The 27,259-nt window shown below is 39.0% G+C and overlaps 1 protein-coding gene across 5 annotated transcripts in view; it reads left to right on the forward strand.

The window, feature by feature from the left end:
- Positions 1 to 27,259, forward strand: part of TMCC3 (transmembrane and coiled-coil domain family 3) — a 143,332-nt gene that overhangs the window by 94,255 nt on the left and 21,818 nt on the right. The window lies entirely within an intron of this gene.

Below are 27,259 nucleotides of genomic sequence, written 5' to 3' on the forward strand. Positions count from 1 at the left end.
TTCTTTTCTATGCTGAGATCCTGCATGTGTCAATAAATGAGCTTTACAGTTTGAAGTGTAGGGATTAGCTATTTGTGAAGGAAGACTGGTTTTGGGGGTTCTTTTGGGGGGGTGCTTCTTGGGGTTTTGGGGGTTTTGTGTTGGGGGTTTTTGTTTGTTTGTTTGGGTTTGTTCCCCCCCCCCCCCCCCCCCCCCCCGTACTGCACATTAGCGGTACTTCCCTTCAGCCCATTAGTTGCAGTGCTGGAAAGGAGATGGTGTGCTTCAGATAGTTGCTGCATAATGAAATGTTTTAAAAATAGGCAACCCTATACACTGTAGCTTTACTACTGGAGTCTACAGTGCTCTTCATACCGTAAGCTAGATGCACATGCTGGTCATAACCCAGTTAAAAATTTTACGTATTTCCTTTGTTTTTCATTGTGAAGGTTGAAGTGATTAGTTTTTCTTTGTTGTTCTTGCTGTAAGAATAATGTGCTACCTAGCTTACTGTGGCCATGGAAGAAAGTTTCATACCTTCAAGGATGATTTTTACTGTATTTAAGAGTTAACTCTGAAGTCTCTGCTCTGTAGTCGATCTGCTTAAAAGCATGAAGTGTCATGGCTAACATTCAGTGTTGTGTATTGTACTTGTGTATTGAAAAATAAAAGAAAAATCTCACGCTTAAGACAATTTTATGAAAGCATTTGGCTTCTGTCTGATTTGTGGGGTTTTTTTTAATCAGGATTAGCCTCTCCTTCCCTTCTTGCTATGATGAGAACTGGAAATATAACTCTATTATAAGTTTGTAGAGTTGTATGTAATTGCATTGCTCTAGGGCTTGGGCTTTACAAATTGTGTCAGATATCACAGAACTTGTAATATAATTGCTAGAGGTGGTAGGAGCAGGTTGTATGTTCCAGATGATGGCAAGAGCTTGCATTAAATCCATTTGTGCTTATTGCAGACAAATAGGAATTTTTCTTGGGTAAATTGTCTGGATAACTTCAACATTCCTCTTACCGCTTTAACCAGCGGGATGGAAATGGTGAGGCACTGGAGCAACAACAACTGGTGGTATTACGTAGGAAAGAAGCAAGAAAGCAGGATGCTGTTTTTCTTTTCGAGACTGAATAAAAAACATCAGTGAAGCTGGAGTTAAAGCTGCCATTCCCAAACATTCATGGAGAAAAACAATGCAGCGCATGAACACAGCAATGCAGAGCTGATGGGAGGACACTTAGAGAACCTGAACAAACTAGGGAGACTTGCTTGTGTAAAGAAAGTTTAGAGCTGGTTTTGTCAGCAGGATTGGGACAGTGTATAGTAAGTAGCATGAGATCCATTTATTAAAGCCTGGGGAAAAGAGAGGTGTCCGAGTAGTTGCTGGATCTCATAGCCTGTATAATATAGGTTGCTGAGTCCGGTTTTTAAATGGGCAGGTTTTGAAGGCCTTCTCCAGCCCTATAAGTTACTGCCTGTGCCTTTCAATCCCATGTAAGGATTTTTCTCATGAGAAAGTGAAGCCTCCTCTATGGACAAGCAAGAAGACGGTTTCAAAATTGCAGCTGTATATACTGTAGGAAGGCATCATCAAATTCAGGTTGCGGAAGTGCTAGAACGACTTGCTGTGAATATAGCTTTCTGAGTTTGTAAATGTAGAATCTGAGGGGAAAAGGATTTTTTAAGTCCTGCTGCAGCTAAAAAGCTCCTTCCGTATAAGGCAACAGGTCTGTTCAATACCTTCTTCTTTGAGGCCATTTGAAGTATAAGATATCCTGGGCTCTGCTAACAACTCTCCAGTGAACCATATGTCACCTTTTGTGCAAAGTTCCCAGTGCCTGAAAGAGTGAAAATACTTTAATGAAGAACAGCTGAGCCAATCTTAACATGGGGGAGTCACTGCTGCCTAAGGGGGCCAAGTATTTTGAGGGAGAGGCTGCTCTGGTGGCACAGGTGGAATCAATGTGGACAATACAGCTGTGCAAAATGTTTCAGTTCACCTCTGCTAATGCCAGTTGCTGCAGCTTTACTGCGCTTCATGTCTACTAGTAGTTGATTCCTGCAACACTTTGAAAACTAATCCAAATCTTTCAAAATCGGGGTCTAAACCATCAAGTAGGACAAGATTTGGGAACAAGGGTTGCATTTTTAGCTGTCATGCACCAAGCACTGTTCTTGGTGGAATGTAGCTTGCAGGACAGCTAAAGAGTGTCACGGTGCTTTCTTAAGGGACTGGGTTTTGCAGTCGGTACTGTGGGAAACCAGAGGTGCTCAGATTCTGGCTACACGGTGCTGCTTGGGGAGTACCATGCAGAGGTCTATGTAATCGCAATAGTAACATTCCTGATGCTCAAACTAGCTTGGCTATGCTAACTTATGCCTCGTTGTGTTGACTTTTGCTTTTAGAGTATTGTGTCAGAACTACTTTTCAAGGCTCTATCAAAGCTGTCATCTCTGAATGCTCACCAGGTTCACCAGGTTGTCCTATTTAGACCTCAGAAACCTGTGTACACAATTTTTTTGCTGCTAACTGGGGCATTGCTCTTCACTCTTGATCTTTTACCCCTTACAGAACAAGAATCCTCCACATTTCATCAGGTTTATAAATTTATACGTATGGCTTTGTAGGAGAAAAATCCTCTTCTAGTACAACTAAAGCACATGAGTTCCTTCACTGCTTTTAACAAGTACCAGATGCTTTAGAGAGAGATGCAGGAAGTCCTAATTACATAATTTCTTGCACATTGGAGCCTATTCAGATCTTTCTCTTTATTAGTGGTAGACTTAAATTTGAAATGGTAAGAATTCTTCCTTTATTTAAAAGAAAAAAAAGGTTACCTGGAACAGATGTGGTTTATTTATTAACAAATAGAGAATCTTAATTTCAGTCTTCTTGTGCTTTCAACCTTAGTGAGACTAGCGATAAAATCAGTGTTTTGTGGATGAACTTATTCTTGCGTGATCTCACACACACACACACACAAAGGCTTACATTAAAAAAGAATACAGAAAGCCATTTGCCTTCTACTGATGGAAAAAAAACATTCTGTGGAATGTCTCTTCTCATTTTCCATGTCTCTGTTATGATCTCTCCCATTCATCTTGTCTATAAGTGAAGCAGTCTTTTTAATAATCTCTCCTCATATGGAAGTCTTTCTAAGCCTCTAATTGCTTTCATCTTCTGTCCTTGAATTCCCTTTATTTCTTAAAATCTTTAGTATGTTTGAAGGAAATAACATAAAGGGACCTAGAAGGATTAAAAATATACCCCCTCCCCAACTGACAAACAAAAAACCCCAAACAAACAAACCAAACCAAACAACAACAAAAACCTCTACCCAAAACAAAAAAACACCCCACCCACAGTTTTAGGAGAAAGGGAGATTTAATCTCCTGGTGTTCCTTTAAATGCAAAGATCACTGTAGAAGAAATGCTTGTTCTGGGCTTTTGTGACTTGTAACCAAACCTCCAGGTATTTTGTGCTCAAAGAATTTACGCAGACAGTTCCCTCATGTTTTGACATAAGATGAAGATAATTTGATGAGACGGAATATTGTTAATACCTCCAAACATTGGTTTTAATCCATGGTGTATCTAGAAATGTGTGAAATCTGTCAAAGAGTAGGCTGCTTGATGCAGAGGTATTGGGAATAAGAGAGGGAAGCCATAATTGTAATGTGAACCCAAAAAGACAAATTAGCTGGTTAGAACTGAAGAAAAGCCTGGTTTGTTCATTTAAAACAGTAATCGTGTTTAGATGATTTTGTCATTGTAGAACTGTTTGGAAAACTGTGACTTAATTTTTTGCTAGTGCCAGAAAGGAATGTTAGCAAGTTGACAGAGTTGGAATCTTCTTTTTTGGTATACTTTGAATTTTGGGATTAAATACATCTAAAAGCTAAAGGTCAATGTTAGGTGTAATTTGTTGTTGTCAAACAAAATAAAGGGGGAAATTGTTGCTGTACAGCTTTAGTATAGTATTGCTGTGCTCCCCTGATCCTGCGAGGTGAACCTCTTTGGTAGAGTTATAAGCCGTAAAGGTGGTATTTCCACCCAATCCATCTCTTCCACCCCAAGATGACAGTTTTAAACAGTAAATAGAAGTGGGGATGCATGTTCTTTTCAAGCTTTAAGCTGATTTTTAGGTTTGGAAGTTAGTTTTTGGTCTCTACCTGGAAAATTCATGTCTCTGAAGATTGTACAGTGTCTCCTTTCCTTTGGCGTGCTTTTGGTTCATCCTTGTTGCAGTGGATGGTATTGCTTGCAGGACTAGGGCATCTATTACGCCTTCTAAATGTTAGCTATATTAAAAAAAAAGTCACGGGGGGAGAATCACCAACCTTCTGGTTTGCTTTCTTTTTGAAGGACATGTAATTGTCCTTCTGTCAGGTTGCCAGTGGTGATGTAGCGGGGTGCCAACAGCTCTGGATCCCTAGCTTGCTTATTGTCGTCATCTCTGTAGGTAAGGCTTTAACGAGGCACCAACTGGCGCAATGTCTGCATAGAGGCTGAGCCTTTAACATTTTGGATGGATTTAGACGGCTAACATTGTCCAGGCTAAAAAAATTGCCACTGCCCCTTGCCCAGTTTTAGTTGTTTTGGTACCATTAACAAGTGTGCAGCTTTCTTCTTCACCCCCACAGTGAGTGTGGTTTTTGGGAAAGACCTGCGTGGGAGATGAGTTTCTAGGTAGTGTTGAGGAATGGTGGAATGTAATTCTCACTTTTCATTTATGTATCCAGATAGCGAAAATTTGCTAAAGAGCATTTGCACTATTGCTAATGAGGGTTGCAAATATCTTTACTACTGAAAGTTTTCTGCTCTTCCCTTAGTCTGAAAGAAGAGCGGAGGTTTAATATACAAAGCCAAAAATAAACCTGCTGTTCTAAAACCTTGACATATGGGACCTGGTATGCAACTGGGATGGCTTGTAGCTGTGCAGCTAACCTTTTTCAGACACTCAGCAAGTGAGAACTCCTCTAAGGCAGTTTTTGATATCATTGTACATAATCTAAGCTTTAATTTAGGGACAAAGATGAGAGTGGAGGGATGTCTCTATGGGCATCTACAAATTGTGAGCTGTGATGCTGTTATTGTAGAAAGCTGAAATGAGGCTTTTTGTTTTCAAAAAAATTCCAGAAAAGCTTAATAATATTGAGAGCTGGCCCACTTCATTATAGTTCTGTTTAGGTGTTGCAACTGGATAAAATTCCAGAGGGCAGAAGTTATGGAAACCACTGCTGCTAATATTTACTTGGTTATCTCTGTATTGGACACTGAGACTATGGTGTACTTTTGGACCTTTGATATAAAATATTTGGCACCAATTATAAATACTTCTTGGTTAACCTTTACTATAGTAGGCACCTTTGCCTTGGTTTACCTATCTGTGCATAGTTTAGTAACGGTTACCTTTTTTTGTAAATTTTTGTTTCAGTAGCTCTGGATGAAGAAGTTACTTGGGGATGCAAAGAATTAACACTGTGCTATTGAATTAAAATAAAAAATGTGATCCAAGTAGTGCTGAATCCATTGGAAACTTTTGATTGACATCAGTGGCCTATGGAACCAATCTGAGGTGAATTAGAACAGCCTTATGGAAAATTCTCTACGTATTAAGTGTTCTTTACAGGATGGTAGATGCTACTTCCAGTTCGTATTATAATCTCATCTAACTTAAACCAGGATGGTGTAGGTGGGTTTTTATCTTTGTTTTTGTTTTGTAAATAAATGGTCTCGTAGTGGGTTTGGCTAAAAATGTATGGAAACCTGTTTAGTTTTGTGGTAAAGGTTGTGACAAAAAGAGCAGCCTCTGTGTGTGTGTATTTATACCTAAGGATTGCAACAATTAAACACTCTGATTATGTCATGTGATTTTTGTTGAAGTTAATAGGACAATGGCTTTCAAAAAAACTACTTGCATTTACAAGATCCTACACCACTGGCTTTTTAAGCATCAAATAAGATCTTTTTTTCTATTGACTTGCTAATCTGTGTTTAAAGCAAGGCTTTTGGGTAGAAGATGAAGCATTACGGTGGAAGTTGGTGTTTTAAAGATAGGGAAGACTGCAATGCTCTGGAGTCAGTTTATATGCACAGGAGGTGTTGATTTATAAGGTGAGACAAAGGGTTGTGCAGAGCTGGTGGAAGCGCAAGTCCTCCATTCTTGAGAAAAACCTGATATTGCCTACCACCACCAAAAAAGCAAGTAACACAGCTTACAGGAAATGTGAGCAGTCAGTGCTTTGGGGTCTGTAGATTATTAGTTCTTAAATCTAAGTGAATTTCTAAGTGGGCTTTCAGTGCTACACTACAAGAATTACTGTGAGAGGAAGAGAAGCCTTGTTAGGGTAAGTTGATGTTCAAGTTTCTCTGGTTTTACAGTGTTCACTCCTTTTATTCCAGTACATGTAATACAGAAATTACAATTAAGCTAGTGCTCATTGTTCAAATGCAAAATGATATAAATATGCAGAAAATGTGCTGCTTTATACCAGCATGTCTGTACAGGCGAGTGACACCCAAAGATCAAACTGACAGACCAATTAGAACTGACTCTTAACGTTTTTTTCTAATTCAGGGCAGTACAGCTTAGTAGCATACTGTAGTGTAAGTGTGCTAAGGACTTCTGAAGATCACTGCTTCACCCTCACTTCCTAGGAGATAAATTTATGTCAAACAGGAGGTGGCTGTTTGTTGGACTCCAGTGGCCATTGACTGTGTTTTGGATTACAGTAGACAAGAAGCTTTGGTTGAAGGCTGCAGACAACTGCAAGGAAAGCTGGAAGCTTTGGAACCTAGTAGGATCAAACCCAGTACTAGTCTCAAACAGACATTTAGTGTTAGAAAAAACTAAACGAACAGATCTTGTTGAGTGAGCGTTGCCTAGATCAGGTGTGAGGAACTCTTTTTACTTAAAGATGACTTTTGACTGTGCACTCATTCACAGCTTCGCGTCCAGTCTGCAGCATTGCAGGCTGCCACCTTCACCCTGCCAGCTTTCCCAAAGCTGCTCAGAGCTATCTTGTATCAAGTCTGTTAGCAGCACCCTAGCATGGGGCTCCTTCAACCCCACTGTGGTCATATTGTGCTTACAGATTCTGCACCCTTCCCAGTGCCAAACTTCCTCACTTGCTGTCCCAGGACTGCGGGGCAGGGGAATTGTGTGACTGGGAAGCTCTCAGCTGCTTTTGGGCATGGTCAGGGCAATAGCAAGGAATGGAGAGGATAGTAGGGAGACATGATGGAGAGAGGAATAGTGGTGGGACTTCACATGCTCTGCCCAGGTTGGAGTCACTCCACTTTGTGTCTCTCTCTTTCACCCTTTTTTTTTTTTTTTTTTTTTTTTTTTAAGAGAAGTGTCTAAATGTTGTAGATACTGTGAGTGAGACACAGAATTCCATCTGCATAAATTTTGAATGTACTGGTCTGGAGTCTTTGAATCCACACTTTGATATTTGTGCTGTATGTGGACACTGAACTGTGAGTGTCAATAGTGTCATACCAGTGTCAATTTATTATAATTATTTTATTATTATAAAGTAATAAATTCTCATTATCTTGCTAAGTTTAGAAGAAACTTGAGTTCAAATTTGAAATTTATAGTAACCAGGAAAGGACAGGAGAAATGCTTCTTGGTGTTGAGGGCGGGGCACACATAAAAAAAAAAAAACAAACAAAGGAAGAAGAGGTAATAAAATATTGTTAGTGAGAGTATGACTAAATACAGTAAAAATGTTAAGAAAGAAATGTATGTTGCTCTTGTGATGAGTCAAGTTTTATTAAATGTCAACTTCTGGAACCTTTTCTTCTCATACCTGCCTCAATTCTACTCTTTACCAATAATGTTCTGATATATTGGGTTATGAAGAGGATGCATCCTGTGTCATGTGCCTTTGGATTCTCTTTGGTCTCGTCAAATAAACTTGACTGCACTTGAATTATGTATCTGGCTTGCTTTTTTTTTGTTTGTATCTAAACCACTAAGAAGAATCTGCGATGTGTTGAAGTGTGACAAATGTGGACTTGGCTAGAAGCAGGCCAAAAATTTATTCCGAAGGCCAGGTGTGATTTTCTTGTTTCCCTTCTTGATTCCACACAGATGACTTGAAAATAAAATGCATCAATACTTGGTATCGCTCCAGTTACTAATGCATGTGCATAGTATGGGAGTGTCTGGCTCTTACTATGTTAGGAATCTTTCTTTTACTAGAGGTTTTGGCAGGAATAACACAATTCTGTGTCATGGTTGTCCCTGATATTTGTTGCCAGATCAGAAAAGTATCTCTTCACCTCATCAGGTTTCTGATTTCTTTCTTCCCCCTTCCCTGCTATGTCCAGAAAAAGGGGGTTGTTCTACCCCCCCTTCCTCCCATATCTTAAGGAAGAAATCTGGCTACATCTTCTCACCTGTAACCAGTCCTTTTTTGGAGCAAATTGCACAATTTCACTCTAACAAAAGAAGGATGACAGCGTGCTCCTAAGATAAGAGTTAAAGGGATATTCTTAGGAGTCTCTTTTAAAGCCAGGTAGTAAATGGCAGCAGACTGATTCAGTAACTGCCAGGCTCCTGTTGTGCTAAAATGTGTCCAGAAGGTTGACAGTGAGTTTCCCATGCTCATAAGTTGTTGTCCTGCTCAGCTTTTTGTGAAGGTCTCTACAGCGGAACGCTTTCGTCACACATGATTTCATGCAATGGGTGACACGCAGGCCCTTCTGATATACAACTTCATCACAAGCAGGTGCCGCTGGTCCTGATGTGGGCCTGTGATCTGTACAAGAATTATGCTCCTTCTGTCCTGTGCAAATGGATTGGATTTGGTAGACTTTTGTACCAGAAGCACGGGAAGGCTGGGGGATGAGAGAGAGTGAAAGCATTTATTAACAAGACCTGAAGAAGAATTAAGAATAGAAGAGTGAAGACAATGAGAAGATCTTTGACAATCAGTGGAAGTTTCTCCTCTGCTTGCCAGTACGTGTATGAAGAAATTCTGAGACTGTCCTTGTTGGCCCTTGCATGTGTTCCCATAAACTGTATGGATGTGGTCATAAGTAATTTGTCTTGGGAAGCGCCAAGGAGCATTACTGTCTATAAGAGCTAGATGCTTACTGGTATAGGAGGTGTGCTGCTATCAGGTCATTCCACTGTGTCTTTCCAGTGTTAACTCCTATGGTATTCTCTCCCTAGTGAGAGATTTCTCACAGAGAGATCCTATTGAGCAAATCTTCTATTTCTGATATTTATGAAACTGGTTTCCTATGGATTTCTACCTGAGGGGTGTCATTGTGTCTTGCCATATAAATTTAATGTAGAAAAAAGACACACCTTTCCATTCTGTGTGTTTTTCTTTGCCTCCAAGGAACGCTTTTTTCTCTCTTTTTTACCAAGGAACTGGAAAGTCTTGGATTGCAGGTGGATTTGGGAGGATAAGACATGAACTGACAAAGCTCGATCTGAAAGTGATCAAGTGGAATCTCTAGTGACATTCATAAAACTTGGTGTCAAGCTTTTGTTTGTGATTTGTTGATGCCAGAAGCTATGATATTCTTTTAGGTTTGGGAAGCTGGGCTTTGAGTGCAGTAGCTTACAAATTGCTCTTTCACAAAATGTTTTGACCTATGTTGCCACTTTTCATGCATACTTTAAGTGGAATTTCTCATTTACTAGTGAATATGTACATTACACTGTAGCATATATGTGAACTGCTCTTTAATTTTGAACAAGTACTCTTGCAATGAAGATACACCTACTTGTGGTGTTTTGAAACAAATAACCAGCCCTTGTTTTGGTTATTCTTGTTTGGACTTGAGGAAGTCAACTAGAATAATCCTTGTGTGCTCTGTGCCATTACGTGGTGTGGCGGTTATGTCAGAGAAGGTTGAAGTTGTGACTTGCTTGAAGAGAATCTATGTTTTGAAATGAAGTCTAGAGCGGTGGTGACAATGTTAGCCTAAGGCTCTGGTGACATGAGTTCAGGCTACTGTGGCAGCTTTCACCTTGTGTAATGATGGGAGTCATTTAACCTCTCCCAGTGTGCACAGGGGAGGGGATAAATACAGTGAAGGATACATATTTCAGAATCATTAGCCATCTGGGTGGATGCTTCAAAAAACACCAAAAACAAAACCCCAAAACTCTGGCTTTTTTCTGGAGATCCAAAAATATGCAGGGAATGCACATTCCTGCTTTTCACATCAAGCAGACTTTAATACTACCTACTATAGGTGCTTCTTCCCCCAAAATTCTGTAAGTCTTGTGTAACTGTTTGAAATTGGGCATTTGCTCTTAAGGTAGTTGTGTGGACTACAGCTCTTGCAGGTGATCTGTCTCATCTGTTGATTTGGTAGAAACTTAAGACGCTTAAATGAAATCGCATAAAGGTAGGCATCTGAAGCTGGGGAGACTAAATCCAGTCTAAATAGCTGTGTGGCAGTGGATATTGCAGGCACTGCATAAAAGATGCAAGTTTCACCATTTTTCTTGCATTATAGAACTAGATGTATGTACTGAATATCTAGGCATCTGTGCCAAATCAACTTTACTCTTGAGTGGGACTTAAAGTTCTTTTTATTAGGCAGAAAAGCAAAAGGTTTTTCTGGCTCTCCCTCTTGCACAGTGCATTCTTAATATTACTGAATCTTCGTTTCACTTATGCATAACTGTACTGTTTTAGGAAAACTGTAAAAAAAAAAAAAAAAACTCTTGTCTTTTGCCAGCTTTGCCATTATGCATAGAAGCCATTGTTGGTCTCCAGTTGCTCAGAAATTTGGCAGTACAGGATGTTACCTTTCCTTTCCCCTCTTCTCTCTGTTTTGGCTCTATTATGATTATTATAGAGTGCTCCTGCTGTGAGTATTGTACAGAAATGCATTATTTTTTTTCTGTGTAGTTAAGCCAAAATAAAATTGTGGAAAGGTTCCTTTTTTTTAATAAAGGAAGAAAGGTGAAAAAATACCATTGTGTGACTTCAAAAGAAGGAAAGTAATCTTAAGTTTACCTTACCATTACTGCAAGAAAGTAAAAGATTACTTCTGTAAATCTTTAGGGCTCTTATTACTTCTGGTAGCAGCATATGCTTCTGATAATGTTAATTTTGGCAGTGTTTTGCAGTTTTAGTGGTGCAATGAATTGGAATTAGACTGGTACTGACTTTCCTGTGTTGTTTTGTGGGAGACTTGAGGCTGCAAGCAGATGGGACCACCACCAGGGCATTCCCGTCAGCTGTGTCCTGCTCTTGGGTAAATCAGCAGCAACACTGGGTAATTTCAGTGGTGCAGGATTAGGCCTTCTGCAGACGCTATTTGTAATAATTTCATTAATGAAAACAGGCATTTATGAACTTTTAGCATGTCAGTAAGCAGTCAGAAAGAGACAAGCTTTTAGTGATAGGAACTGGGAGCACACAGCCACAGTGTAAAGTATTTGTATTGTTACAGGTGTTGCTTATGCAAAAATAAATAAATAAATAATTCTTTCAGCAAGGTAGGCATTACAAGATTCAGAAATTCAGAACTTGATTTTTGAAAAGCCTAAGGCAGAAATTTATGTAGGAATTTTTAGAACATGGAAAGTGTGATTGAACTTGTTTCGTTGTGTATATACAGTACTACTTTGGGGTTGAAGTAAGCTGGTTTTTTTCAGTACATTTTTCTGTTGGTTTAAGGAGTTCACCTTGGCCTTGCCTAACCTACAGCAAAAGATATACTGATAGAACATATTAGACAGTTTATTATTCCTCCTGTGTCTGTCAGACCTCAGTCTCGCTTAACCTTTTTGGCAAGTTCTGCCAGTTAAAATGAATCCTCCCCAAGGAGCAGGAATCTAGTTTTCTAAGACTAGGATGTAAAGTTGTATAGTGTTTGAGCATATGCAGTGAGTCTTCACATCTTGCCAAGAAGCGCTGTGTGGTAAGTTTTCAATGTCACTCTTATGTGTTGTTTATATGAGACTACTTTACGCCCAGACACTGGCAAGTATTAGTGCTGTCATGTTCATTTTGTAAAGTAGGTGTGGCTGAAAAAGGAACCTGTATAGCACAGTGGCAGGGGTAGAAGGGCAAAGAAGGCTTGGAGTTTGAGGTGGAAAGACTGTCTTGGAGCACTGCTGTTGTATTAAAGCATGTATAGAATTTGTACTCAATGGCTCCAACAGAGGTCCAAACTAGAGGTTGCTTGAGAAATAGGTAACTTAACTTGCATAAATTGTGGCCTTCCAAAGACAGATGGTACTGTGTCCTAATTCCTTTGAAACTTTTAGTCTTTATGATGATCTCCTAATTTCCTCTATTCCAATCCTCAGAGTAAGAATGCATTGGTTCCCCTTGTAACTGCTTCTTCAGCATAATCTGTCAGTGAATTCCCAAAACTGTAATGTCTTATTTTCAGAATGTGCTCTGTAATCTTCAGTATGTAATTGCTTTTGCTATGCCTCAATGGACATTTTGAAGAGAATGGGGGAAAAGAGGGAGCTGGGGGAAAGAGGAAATTTCTGCCCTTTATCTACAGTGCTGTGGCTCAAATCAGTGTTTGTGAGTTAAGGAAATTTGGGTCTGATGCTCATTACTCCTAAGTGTAGCTGTGTAGTTAATATTTGTGCCTGTTTGCTTGTGACTGACAGTATGTAGGGAGTTGCAGCACTGGTCCCTGGTCCTGCACACTCATAGCTTATCTTGCTAGTTTCCCTCACTTTGTCTTTCTCTAGCAATGAGAAAACAAAGCTTGTTCAGCCTTATACCATTATTGCAGCTGCTGATTGAATTAACTTGTACTGAAGTTGTTAATATGGAAACTGAAGTCTTAAGTCAAGACTTGGGTTGGAATTTGCATTTTTAACAGTGGAGAAAGTAATTTTATGTGTAAAACAGAACCCTAATACTGTTTTGGGTTTGGGTGGTGGTGGTGTTTAACCTTTATGTCTGATTTTAGAAAAATAAAGGGCTACAATTAATTTGTAGACTGCCTAGTAAGACAGCTTTAAAATGTCACATAGAATTGAAATCACTTTATTTATATCCCCTGCATATTGCAATAGAGTCTTAATTTCTATTTTTAAGAAGAAATTTTTATCTCTGGTTACATCCAGTGTAGCTTGCTAATTTTAGGGGTGTGAACTCCACATGGTTTAGTGAGACAAAGTTTTCATAGCTGTGTCTGAATACTTGTTTAAAATTTATCACTGTATGTTTCTATGTAGGGCCAAATATGTTGCTTATGGTGTTGCTCTTTTGGTGTCTTAACAGGCTGATGGACTGATAAATACAGACTTTAATAAAAGTAGGGTTAGTGAATTGGAAATGGGAAGAAAATCTCCTTCCAAGATTATTTTGAACAGTCTCATATCTTAATATACTGAATCATTGTATCAGTGTGTTTTAATGCTACAGAGTTAGAATTGGCTTGGAAGTATGAACTGAGCTTTTGAAATTTCCATATAAGGCGCAGTGAACTTGCGCTATATTTTACTAGCCAACATATGAAGCAATACCTTTATTTCCTGTAGTAAATATTCCTTGCTAAAACTGGGGAAGCTTTAATTTTAGAAGGGTAGTGCCTAGTACCAGCCAGCGCTGTGATTAACATGTGGGGAAGATTCAGTTCTGAGTGCTCTGAGACTTTTGTGATAAAATTGCATCATTCCCTGAAACGTCTTTTCCTCCTGGCACAGACAGGTCTATCGGTTGTCATTATCTTTGCAATAGCAATAAGATTTAGGAGACAGTCATGTTAACAAAGGTACAAAGTGTCCTCAATTCAACAGCTCACTTCCAAACACAAAAAACCCTCAGCATTATCACAGCAGATGTGCTTGCTTTTTTGAATGTTGAGTGCTCAGAAGTATTCCTTAGGCTAACACTATGCTCAGCTTTCTTCTGCCTGAGCAGGCTTTGCATTGTTTATACAGCCTTTTGTCGTTTTAAAAAGGGAGGATGACTAAAGATGATGTTCATGCATTATTTGAAATTGTAAGTATGTTACATATTCTGCATCGTTTCTATATAGTTTTTTTCAGAAGTGAACAAATTGACAGTGTGAAAATATTGCAATGTTCTGATATTTGAACTTCCCAAAAGGCACACTCCTATTTTTAATCTTACTCTGAATTATGTCAAGTCATCCCCCTGTTCCCACCAAAGTAATGGACTGTCTCTACTATATAAAGCTCTTTGCTGGCAAAGTGTGTTCTTCATGCAACATGGTTCTCAAGATAACTTTTTTCCTAAACGGACTCAGAACTCCACGTTCTTGGTATGCTAGATGATACTCTTGTAGGTGCCGAATGGAGTTTCCTAATTGCTAGACATTAAATTAAAATGACCAGTTTGCACGAAATATGTATTTTCAGTAGTAACAATTTTAGACTTGATGTTGTCTGTGTTTTGTGGAAGAAGAGAAAAGAGGACACAGATGTAATTTTATTGTCATAAAATATGCCATTGTGTGTATTATTTTATACATACATACACACATATATGTGCATGTATAAAATATTTATACCCTTTCTATATTTTAAGTATTTAATCTTTCTCTTCCTTTTAGAAAAATGAGCACAAACAGAACTGAAGGATGAATACTGTATTTATCTTAGAAAATCTGGTTGATCTTTTCCTCCAAAGTTTTGTTAGTGGAAAGAAATTATTGTAAAATTACACCGTGTGAAATGCATGGAATGTGACTATTTTTCTTTTTTCTCTGGGAGCTATATTTCATACCAGGTCCTGCAGTTTTCCATCTCTGGGAAAACTTGTATAGAAATTGCAGTTTATCAACTTCATTATGAAAGGACAAAGTTGAGAGAATAGGGGTGAGTGCTATGAAGATTGGGAAATTGCTGTTAATCATTGTTCTTCTGCAAGCTACCACAAGAAAAGAGAGTTTTATTGCTGTTGGCTCAAGACATATCCTCTTTTGGGATTTAATGGCCAGTATGAATTACAATAGCAACATGTATTAATTATTTTAATTTAAAACATTAGTATTTCAGTGCCTAAACTGCTCCTACTCTTGCATATGACACCATGATTTTAGCCAGAATTCTCATAAATTGAATTGCCTATGGTGGTTGTAGTACTGACAGTAGTTAGATTTGGTAACAAAGAACCCGTGCTATCGTATCAGCATAGATTTTTCATAACATTAAAGAAAACCCAGAAACCCTCTAAACAGCCCTGCAAGATTCCTCATGTTACAGCTGTACATCCTGTCCAGAGCTTTTATGAAACTGATGCATCATTCTTCAGATTCTTTGGGCATTTTTTCCCAGTCTGAAGTGTGCAGATTTCTCATCACCTCCTAGACTAACCTTTCTCTTCTTTTCCCTCTGCATCCATTCCATTTTGGACTAATACATTCTTAGCTCTTTTGTTTCATTATGTTTCATCTCTCTTTGATGCCTTTAATTTGTTTATTAAATGATTTGGATAATTCTTTCCAAAGTATTTACTTTTTTAATCCCTTAAAACTAGAAACAGTATGTTCTGCTGTGTAAATAAAAAGCAAATAGGTAAATTTCCCACTGAAGGTAAACTGGGAATGAGATTAACCTTATTTAGATATGTGCATAGAATTTAAATGGTTAACTTCTTGTCCTGAGTGTTTGGCAAGACACTGGTGTTTAAGAGCTGAGGCAGAATGGCAAATCGGAGTGAATGTGTAGAAACGGGAGGTACTTGTAATCAAGGTGAAAATAAAACATGGACTTCAGTCTTTGTGCTGGAGAGAAAACTGCAAGGATTTAGCAGGACTAACCTCCTCCAAGAGAACAGCAAGTGTAGGACGTCTTTGCAAAAGAGAAGGGAATACTCCAGGTAAATACGGGCCTTTGTATAATATCAGTGATGTGGAAGGGTTTAAAGCAAATAGATCTCTGAGCAAATTTTCAAGAAGAGAATGACAAAAGACTTAATTAAAGACTTGAAAGTAAGTAGAAAATGAAATAAATTTATCTTTTGGTTTAACCAGTGGTGGATCCTGCCAGTTAATATGGTCTGTTATCTTAGCAAAGGTAAACATCATGTCTGCTGAATTCCCTGTGCTTAGACTATGAGTGTGACCCTGAGTCAAAGTCTTGCTATGGTGCCATGTGATAAACAGTATGTGAAGTTGGAGATTTCACAGGGGACAGGGAAATAGGAGACATGGGGTTAGAAATGGTTAATAACCTTGCAAAGCATCTGGTATAATTTTCCTTTAAGCAAAGAGAGGAAGTTTGTACTATTAAATTAATTTTCATTTAATGTATGTCATCCTGCACCTATGTGCCAGTAACAAGGAGAAATGGCTGAAATCAAGTTGTGTGTAGAACAGAAAGATCTAACTGCAAGTAGAGGTAGTAAATCAAGGTAAAAATTTTATTCATGGGAATAATGATGTTCTGAAATTACTTTCCAAACTTGAGTAGCAGGAAAAATACATGACTCCTTTGAAAAGGAAGCCTAATAAGTTTATGAATGTAACTTCAGTGTTAGGAGCCAGGAATTTCCTTTAAGTCCTTTGTTTCTGTCCTGGAAATTATTTTACATGTTTCCTGAGGCTTTTGCATCATTCAGGTCTGTTGAAGTGAATATAATTTGCCCAATAAATTTGACAGGAGACTAGGGGCTTCAAAGGTAATGAGCCCAGACATCTTGGGAAAATAAATTTCATGTGTCCTCACCAGGTACTTATCCATTCTTGTAAGAAGTGAAAGTTAGAGGCAATTTGCCCATTACCCACTGGCTGGTATGCTGGTCTGTCTGTAGGCAGGTAGTTTAAGATTATCCACAGAATATGCTTTCTTGCCCACCTGCTGGGTCAGTAAGGTTATGCAAGGGACACTAATGAAGTTGGAGCCATTATAAAGGACAATTAAGGACACTGGAGGAAGCAAAAAATATTCTATAGCATTTTAGGGACAATCTGAGGGTATTGGGAGTGAGGGGATCTGGGAAGGTGTTGCTGGCGTTGTTGCCGTAGGAAGAGTCTAAGGTCCGTATGATACCATGTTTCATTGTTTTTGCTGAACTAATGCTTCTGCAGGATTGTGGGGGATTATACAGCAGACTGTCCCTGCCCCTTCTTCTCTAACAATTTGAATGTATCCAAGGGAATACAGCAATTGTTCCACGCTGCTGTTCAGGTTGAGCTAAGGCTCAAATCTCTAAGAGGTAGTGGATAATTTTGCATTATGGTACACTTTCAGAAATTTTGTTTGTGGTAGAGAACTGTCAGGTCCCCTATCTCACATGCTTTTCCACACACAGGAATATATACATACTTGTATTTCAGTTCAAATGCAATTATTATGTTAAACTGCTTAGCTAACAATCCAATCCATTTAGTGATGGGTAAGCCTTAATTTTGCTTAAAAGTATTAGACTAGAATACATATTCACTGTAGCCCTCTGTCCTAGCTGCTGGTCCTGGTATCCTCCAGGTGTATTGGAAAAAGTTATGTGATTGGCATTGTGCTGCTGGAGTTTGTAGCCTGGGTAATTTAAGCCAACCGCAAATCATTGCTTAAAAAATAGCAATGCTATGTTAATGTGTAGATGTTCCTGCCCATAGTGCTCATCAGTTCAAGCATTAAGTCACAACATAACAGAGGATTAATGTTCCAGGGACATCCAATGTATTATTAAAAAATGGATTGGCTAGACTTTGTGGGCATATGTGGTTTCCTGCTGTGATTTAGAGATGCTTCTTGGAAAATTCATACATCTTGTTACAGTCGTTCATCTGTCAGATGTCCGTTGCAAGACAGTTGGGTTGGTAGTGTCTTTAAAGCAGTTACTGGTATTTTCTTTTGAGCTGTAGAACTGTAGACAACTTGCTTAATATACAGGCTGTACTCAGGTATGAGGTTTCCTATTTAGCTTCTTTAGTAACCTTAGAAGCAAATGACTGTCTGCTGGTTCTAAACACAGTCTGATGCTGCTATCTTTGGTTGACCATCAGTTTGCATGTAACCAGTCCTGCAAAAGAGTTCTCTCTCTGGAAACAAATTTTTAATCATCTGTGGTCTCTTCTGCATTGCATTGCTAACAATAATGACACCATCCAGAAGGAGCATGGAGTTAATGTGGGATCAAGTTATCCACCTGATGCATAACTGGTGCTTATTCAGCCACTGATCAGGTGTAACATGTGCCCTCTGATAGTGTCTATGTCTGTACCATGGAGCTCTGCCACAAAAGGCAGCTTTATACTCTAATGTGAATGAAGTTTTCCTATCAGCAGGGTAGTGATGAATTGACAAAAGTGTGCTAACAGTGCAAGCTCTGTTAATGATCTGCCCTAAATGCTTGGGCGAAGGTGCTCTAGCATCTTCAGTGTGTTACGTTGGAGGGTAGAAAGAGAAAACGGGCCTCCCAGAGAGCACTCTTTAGGAGCATTGGCCAGGCGAGTTTTGATTTGAACACAACATCCCAGCCAGCTCTTGTGCTCTTGGCAGCAGATAAGTGGCCAGAGAAAGCACTGTGAAGGAAGGTAGAGGACTTCAAAATGAGATGGTGTGCCTTTGGGAAGGCAAAACATGTCAGGTGAAGCAGATACTGTCAGCAGACCACTTTGGTGTGGTGCTTCGTGTTACTCAGAGTGCTTCCTGCCACAATTGATGGGCACACTTATCCTTGTATCCACTGCATTTTGATGTGCCTGTTTCCTATCACACCATTGCTCTCTTCACTGAGAACAGGTGTCATGGAATTGTTTGTGTTGATACATATAGAATGCGGTTTTTTTGACCATTTCCATGGTTGCATTTGTTATTGGAAACTAAAATCTTAGTTTTTAGTTTTAAACAATTCTTGTTCTTGGCTTTTTTTATCTATGTTCCATGAGTTAATTTAAGATTCACGGAAGACTACTGTTAACTAAATTTGGGCATATGCTTCATGTGGCAGGGGATAAATGGAAAATTCTTGTTAATCTACATTTTGAATTATCTCTCCAAGAACAATGAACACAGCATGTTCATTGCTGTCTAGTGGTTGTTTTTTTTTTTTTTTCCAGTAAGCACACTTAATTCTGTTTGACAGTGTTTCATTGTCTTCAGGTGTATAATATAGTGATGTTCCTGATAATTTTGGGGGGAATCTGGATTCATCCATGCCTGCAAACACAAAAAGCAATTGATGTTGGTCAAATATTTGAAATGCCTTTCTGCACTGCTTAGCTGCCACACAGTGTGGAAGAATGGTCTTTAGTGAAGTAGCTCTGGTTGCTGTTTCTGAAACTCTGGATCTAGGTGTCTTGACAGACCTCTGGGGATTTTCAGTATGCTTCATTCCTGTGCATGACATTAATATTTCACTTTCACGAGCACTGAAGCAAGAAAATCATGACCTTCATAAAAAAATTAACAAGTGTTGCTTTATTTTGGAATGGATTGTTGCATAGTAATTTACCAAGTGTTAAGTGTTTAACAGCTTGTCTACACTTCATGCGCTTTCATTAAAAAAAAAACAATAATCTGACTTTTAATAAGTGTTGGGCTTTGCTGCATACAAGGCTGGATATTGCAGGTAACTTTTTAGCTCTGGTTCAATTTTTGCTTGCCAAACTTCAGACATCCGTGTTAAAATTCATAATCTGAAGAACTGAAGTTTCAGTTGATACAGGTTGGTTGTTTTTTTTTTTTTTCTTTCAGAATTTTCCTATTAACTTTTCTAATACCTGATATATAGAGCAGGATTGTCCAAGAAAATGTTCCAAAGGATGTGAGCGATTTTGTGCAGGTACTTCCTGTCCTCTGACTAGTTGATGAAAGTTTCTTCCATGAGTATATTTAATAGAAAAAAATAAAATCAGTGGAGTTTTAAAATAATGTGAAGTGCTCAAGCATAACAGTTAAAGTTGCAACCAACAGCTTGGGGTTCCTGAGTAGGGAAATATACACAGAGGAGTCTCAACAGTGACAGGCTCTCGTGGCTTGATTTCAAACTAGAGTGCAATTGCCTCTATTCAGTGGTGAATTATTTAGGTATATAAGCCAATTCCAGCCTACCATGATTTTAGAGGTAACTGGATGGCATTACTGGTGTTATGCATTTACTGAAGAGGTAGGAACAGTGTATGGAAATCAGGTTCTGCCTGCAGTCCATTTAAGCACTCTGACTTGCATACAATACCATTTTTGAAGTTATTCCTGTCAATATTAAGTAGTGATGGATGTGGTTTTTGGTAGGCTCCGTTCAGGTCACGGCTGGTGGGGAACATTATAGCACAATTGCTCTTTTAATGGGAGAGATGCGTGGCTCAGACCCTGCTGATTAATAATGTACTGAAAAAATGGTCCAAAACATGGTTTCACAGGAATAGGATAAAAATTAGACTGAACATGTTTCATGGAAATACTGCAGCGTGAGTAAGCTGCTGCTGAACTAAGGAAAGGAGTCTGTTAGACACCTTGAGTATTGCCTACCATCTTGTTTGATGAGCTGCTTGGGAGCCTGTGTTTGAGGTGTGCAGTCTGATCGAGGCCCCTGTGCCTCTCAAGGCAGGTTAGCCTCAGCACTGTAGGGGCTCAGGGCAACAAGTTCCCTGTTGAAGAATAACAAGAGCAAGCCCAAGAACACAAGGCAACATGCTAGCGTGCCCTCTTGCAGTGACAGCGCGTTTCTTCAAAGCACGTCTGTGGTGTGAGGACAGTTTGTCCCTTGCTGGGGCACGTACTCACTGCCCTACTGTCTTCTGTAATCTCTCCATAAATCTCAGGATCCAGTGGCCAGAGTTCTTCAGGAGAGGCAGAGGAATGCCATTGTCTTAGCTGTCAGCTTGGTGGTTGGAGTGTCTTCCTTGAAGCTGGGAGTTTGAACATGTCTTAAACTGAAGAGAGCCTAGAACCCAACTGTTAGTTGCTTGATGAACAATTGTAACTGCTAAGCAAGCATACAGGTTGTTTCTTTCCCCATGCCTGTTGCTGAAGGTACATATGACTAAACATGTGATTCATCTTTGGAGTATTTCTTCCCCATTGATTTCTGCAGTGAAGTCATGATATATTTTGCACCTGAACTGATTCCCCTGGCAACAGATTGTGATATCAGGGCCCCCATTAGTGGACTATTATGAAGTCACTGAAAGTTCCCTGGAGAATGAGGGAACAAACTTCAAGAAAATAGGTTTTAAAGCATGTGAAATAACAGGAAAAAGAATTTCAGGAAATGACTGGCTAAGTGCATCTCCATTGAAACAGTGACATCTGCCTTTGTACAAAGTCTTCAGGCTACCTATGTTAGTTCTCTTGTAGGTTGTTTAAAATCATGGCTGTTTCAATCAGCTAAAATTGTTTTTGAAGTATTACTTACCATCCTTCCAATCTTTGTTATTTGAGTGGCACAAAAGAGAGACAAAAAGATGTTGCTGATTCTTTTCATTATACAGATACCACAGAGCTTTAATTTATTCTATTAGTTGCTGTAAGCTTAAAAAAAAGTTTAGCTAAAAAAATTGCAATTGCACTATAAAATATACTTCCCAATCATCTCTCCCTCATGCAGTATCTACTGTACAGTGCAATGGTAGGTTTTAAAGCAGATGTTATTTTTGCTTAACAGACAAGTGGCAGCCTGGATAGACTCACGAGTAGATTATGGCTGATATTATCTTAGCACTTAAGCTTTCAATGTTGGCCTGGGTTTGTTTGGGTTTTGTTTGTTTTGGTTTTTATATATGAACCCTTTCATACTTCCTTGCGCTTCTGAGAAGTGAAGGCACATACACAAGAGACTAGAGCGGAAAAAGTTTCTTCCAGGCACTGGCAGGCTGCTGGCGAAGGCTGAGCGTCAGAGCTTGTTATGTGGCTTACAGAGCTGCTTGTTCTGCATTCACATTGGTTCTTATTTCTGCAGCTGCATTGTATTGCTGCTGTTAACTTACTGTTAGATTCCTAGAATTAAAGCTGCTGTTGCTTTCCTTGTAAAGTTATGTAAGCTAAAGAGTATCCGTATGTTTGATACAGCATCTTTTGAGAGACTGAGAATGACCTACTAGAAATACTGTGCTTGGAGAGTGATATTATTTTCTTCAAACTTTCTAACGTGAATGGATACTGACATGATTTACAGGAAGTTGTACCACTAATGACAAATTATATGCTTCTGTTATAAATGTTATAAAGATAGATCCTAGCTTCAAGACCTTTTGGCTCAGAGATGAGCAAAATCTAAATTGAGTCAGGAAATTTTGGGGAGTAGATAGATAATGCAGAAGTTCTGGGTGAGGGGAAGTTACTCACCTATTACAATGTATGTGGATCGAAAAGTGGGAGGGAAGCAGTGACAGAGAAGGAACCGAGAACTGAAGAGTTACAAAAAAGTATACAGAGATAAAGGAAGGGTAGAAAGGGGTAAGGGAAAAAGCCTGAGCTCATGCGAGGCAGACACTCGCGTGAGCTTCTGCTCACGCAAATAGAACTCATGAACTTGTACTTAACCAGTAAGCTGTGATCTGAAGCAAAGTCCTTGTATGTGGCATCCTCCCATCCTCCAGGAAGGAGCAGAACAGCTCCTGCAGTGCCCTCCCTGAGCTTAACACTGAGAAAAATTCCAGGCCTTCCTGCTTCACCCAAAATAGTGACTGGTTCAGCTTCCACCTGCCAAAGTGGCTACCATCATCATTCATGGATGCCAGCCATGCCATGGATGAGAAAAAGCAAAGACATAAGAGCCTAGCTTATGATTTGCAGGTAGCAGAATCACTATGTGCAAGCTGTCAAACTCCTGTGGTATCAGACCGAGGATGAAATTTCACCTGAGGTGGCTGCCGGAGCTATGTGGCATCTAAATGTAAGCACAGATCAAGTGTCTGTGGTAGTCAAAGACACACTTTGTTTACTTTTGGCCTAACAGGAGTCCTTGAATGTTTCAACAAAGAAAGCAGTTGTGACACTTGATCTTCTGTGAGCGGGAGATCACAAAATCTTCGTTTTAGGAGCACATGCTGAGCAGGTTCAGGAGGCAACACTGACCAAAAGGGAAATAAATAGATCATGTTTTAATACTTGGAACTCGTGACTGGTTTGAAAGAACAATGTGGTGATTAGTTTTTTGTTCTTTTCATCTCTGGCTCCTGTTGCCCACCAGTGTGTCTGTGTGCTTTGGGGGTAGGGGGAAAGGCAAATTCCTATGGAACAGATCATTGAGTACATCTGGCATGGCTATCTCAGTGCAAGCTTTGAGATACAGTTTGTCACTGGGGCTTCTCCTGCAACTAGTGGAGTTTTTCTAGGATTTGTCTTTTTGCAGGTCAGAAATACAGCTCAAATCATCCTGGCGGGTTGTGCCAGAGTCAGGTATCTAGAACTACTAGCTATACTTTTTTAAATTCTGCTGTTAACAATGAGAACTTTTCAGAAGGTGATCATAAAGGCATAATAACCCGTCTGACAATTTTACTCTAAAAATATTTTGACCTTGTTAGATTTGCTCACTGTAAGGGATATAGGCAGGCTGCCAAGTCTGTAGGTAGTGGTTTTACATACATTCACATGTAGCAGTCTCTTACATGACCTGTCTGTTAGCGCATCTACTGAATCCATTAGATTTTCTTTTAGTTGCACTGTGAGATTTTTGTCTTGACAGCAAGGTAATTTACTTGTAGTTGGATCTCAGCATTTTAGGCTGTAACTAATTTTCTCTGGTTGGATTAAAACTTACATAGCACCTACAGGGTTGTTGCTGTTTGTAATGAAACTATATACCTTCTGGAACAAGGCTCTTTCCAGGAGGTATTTCCGGGAAGATTCCTTTCCTTTCCCAACAGATAATAGTAAAACTGTAAGAAAACTTGTGATCCATTCTGACACAAGTTTCAACTCCAATACATTAGGTAATCAAATATCATAATATTGTGGTATTTTAAACATAGTAAGAACTTCTCTATAACCTCATGTGACCCTGAAGTCATCTAGAGAACTTGAAAAGCAGTGTTAAAATGGTATAATTTTTTTATTACGCCACATCATAAGTGTCTTAAGTTATTTACACCCTACTAACCCCCAACTCCAGTTCTGCACACTAAACAAGAATGCATGCACAGCATTGTGCATTAATCATTTAAAACCTGTATTGTGAAGTCAATACCAGAAACTAGACATCATCTTCGTCACACGAAGAGGAGTGAAACAGCTTTTCAATAAAAAGCTAAAAAAATGACAAATAACTGTTTTTACTAGTCTATTTTAAACTACTTTACATATGTTTTAGAATTGTTACATGGATATACTACACTGTAGTGGTCCCAGTATCTGTGGTTAAGCAAATCTGAAAATATTTGAACATAAAGCTGCTTTTATTTTGGTGAATCTTTGTCTTTCAGCTAGCAGACAGCCCTAACAAGCTTTTTCAATAATTTTTACTGTATCTTTACTTTCAGGCTATATGACTATTGTCTCAATGTTGTTAAATTACACAGAGGAACATAACACCTGGTGTATTATTTCTGTACTGACCTTTATTTTTGTAACACTCTTGTTAAAGCAGTAAACGAACAAGAAAGACAAAGAAAAGCAAGTAAAAAGCCTACAGACCAAATGGGATGAATAATGAACTATGTTAGTTTATTCCATACAGTTAAAATGACACAGTGTTGCCTGGTTAGTACCAGAATCATATGTAGAGACAGACTTTTAAAATCTGAATTTGGAGAGCAGATCAATTAAAGAAGTGGCTTGTCATTTGCTCTTCGGTTGAGGCGGAGGGGAGAGAAGAGTTCCTTGCGTTCATGTTTGCATGGAAGGTTTTTGGCCTGTGCAAATCACTGCAACTCGTTAAAGTTTCCCAAAGCATTTAATGAATGTTTGCAAATCTACAAGCTTCCTCCCTAGCTGACATAGAATATAAGCCATTCAGGCCACCTTGAGTTGCTGAAATGTTAGGTGTTCTTGTTTTTAGTTTACTACCTGCTTTCCACCCCCCCACCCCCCCCACCTTTGTTTTATTATAAGCAGTGTTAAGTCTACAGGAACTAATTTTTACAGTATATTTCTGTCCAAGTTTAATGCTGGTAGCAAGTACTTTTCTCAGCTTTGGAAAATAGTTGATACTCTGGAACGTATATTCGAACGGCAGCTAGGTTGGTGTGTGTTACGCTCCTGTGTACAGAAGGTGACACCTCTAACCTGTTTATTCCACTTGCTTACCTGCAGGCAGTCTGCTTTGATTGTAACATATGTACCAGGAACTAGGGAGCATTGCAGTTTGCACTATAATTTCTTGGACAACCCTCTGTTTCTCTGAATTCAATGTTATATCAGCAAAAGCTTCTTGACACAGCAGCAAATATAAATTGTTCTGGGAAGGGACTCTGAAACCCAATGTAACCGCTATCCATGTGGCTCCTGAATTTTTGGCCTTGGCTGTAGTTGCAAAACCTGGACATAGTTGTGGAATTTTCAGTGAGGTAATAGGCAAAAACATTCCTTAGAAAAAATGGAATTGAAGTCAAGGCATGACAGACTTAGTGGATGAGCAAAGAGCAGTAGTTGAAAGGAAGACTGGGACTTGCTTGAGGAACTGTTGGCACCATTGGCTTGTGAAAGAGCTATGGTGCGATTTATGTGTTTCTCAAACTTGTCAAGAAACTGACTGCAGAAAGTGAGTGTATTTGTCAGTTTGTTTCTTTAGGAAGAGTATCTGGAAAATGTTTTTTCAACATGTAACACAGCATAGAATATTAACTCACTGTGTGGAAGTGGTAATTAGGCTAGCATCATTTGGCCCATCCCACAGGAGGCATATTTTTGAGGGTTTAGTAGTGAATATAGAGTTTCATCTGCCTGTTGAGACCACTAAATATCTGATTTATAGACGGTAGTTTACCCAGGTTAAATTACTCTAAGGACATGACCAAATGAGAGAGAGAGCAAAAAAATATTTAGACAATTTTCTAATGCCTTGATCTCTTAAAATGAGTACTGTGGTTTGGGTTTTGTTTTGCTTTTCCATTTTCAAACATATGAGGTCTCCTGTGTCGAATGTTAGGCTGTTTACTACAGGATTCCGGAGCCTGTAGCCAAGCAGAGCTCACTGCTCAGGTACAGAGCTCTGGCTCAGTGCAGTGCCAGTAACTGTGGTTGGACTCCAAGGACAGCATGACTCTTGTCTGCTTCCTTTCCCACTGAGCTCCTCTTTGTTCCTTTTTTCTGTGCTGTTGCTATGACTGAATATGGTAATATGTTTATAAATCTTTTACACCAAAGTCAACCATGTGATAAAGCATATCCTTTTAGACTGTCTGAATAGAGACTTAAGAGAGAAACAAAAAAGATTCTATTTAGAAAGTTCAAAGGAGAGGGAGGGAGGCAGACAGGCTAGGAATGGAATATTGATTGTGGCTTCATTTCTAATCAAATCATATTGGTGGCTAGGCTGCTAACATCTCCACAACTCTAAAAATAGGAAAATCTAATATGAGTTTAATATGTAGGAACTAGCATTAAAAGAGAATTGGCAACTAGTGTTTATATCTGCGTGCTTTTGAGAAACCCTGCATGGTTAGCTTGAATATAAGCTAAACACATGCCATTTTCTGTTGATAATTTTTTTAAAAAGCTCTGAATTCAGATTACAAGCTGCCTTAAAAAGACCATCAAGCTTATTGCAGTATTTTATGGCATAATAAAATTATATGGGGGAGGTAGGTAGGGAAACACGACTGAACTTCTGTATCCTCCTCTAAATTGTTCTGTTGTGCTGTAATGGCCAAAGAACATGAGAAACAAACTTACTTGAGTTGGGCAGCCTGTAGCTTCGTACAAAAATGTTATAATGAGATGAGTCCAACTGTTTGATTATGGCAGTGGCTTCAGAGAGGCTCTCCCAATTCTCTGTGGTTAGGTAAGGGAGGCAGTGGCTTTCAATAAGCTGAAAAAATAACTCTTAAAAATGCTCTGAAGCATCTTCTGTTGTTTTCATACACACGGCAGAGAAGTTGATTGGTGAACTCTGTGACTGAGTTTGTTTCTGGAAGGTGTAAGTCATGGGTGGTGAGTGTTTGTGTGACAACTTGACCAAGCAGAAAAGCAATAGCCTGTGCTCTTGTTTCAGAAGTGCTATCCTGGTCTAGCTAACATGACTTATGGCTACATAAGAATCTGAAATACCTACTTGCTTAATGAAGTTTTTGTTAGATATAATATGAATAACTTCTATTACCATCTCTGCTTAGGCAATATAGATAGCTTTATGTTTCTTCATAGCATGTGAAGCTTACCAGCAATGCTGAAAGAGATTCTTGGGTAAAACAGAGATCTATACTAATGCCTACCTTGAAAATTGTGTCTTTATCATATGTATTTA

The sequence above is a fragment of the Aquila chrysaetos genome, chromosome 26 (genome assembly GCF_900496995.4).
Source record: "Aquila chrysaetos chrysaetos chromosome 26, bAquChr1.4, whole genome shotgun sequence".
Classification (NCBI taxonomy): Eukaryota; Metazoa; Chordata; class Aves; order Accipitriformes; family Accipitridae; genus Aquila; species Aquila chrysaetos.